Below are 234 nucleotides of genomic sequence, written 5' to 3' on the forward strand. Positions count from 1 at the left end.
ACGTATTGTCGATGCCTAATACGTTTTTGAGGCAGAGTCTACAGGATAGCTTTCCTCAGCGAATTCGATGGGCAGCGCCTGTGCAGCGCGCCACGTGGTTGGAAGGAGCAGCGATTACTTGGTGGCAGCTGGTCAGTAGTATCAACGGCAGGCTGTTACGCTATGTATGAGAGGCGTGGCTCTGCGACGAAGCAGAGTCGCGAGAGTCCGACAGAGTTCGACGGTGCACCAAGC

Source organism: Eimeria mitis, genomic scaffold (assembly GCF_000499745.2).
Source record: "Eimeria mitis Houghton genomic scaffold, Emh_scaff569, whole genome shotgun sequence".
NCBI classification, from domain to species: domain Eukaryota; phylum Apicomplexa; class Conoidasida; order Eucoccidiorida; family Eimeriidae; genus Eimeria; species Eimeria mitis.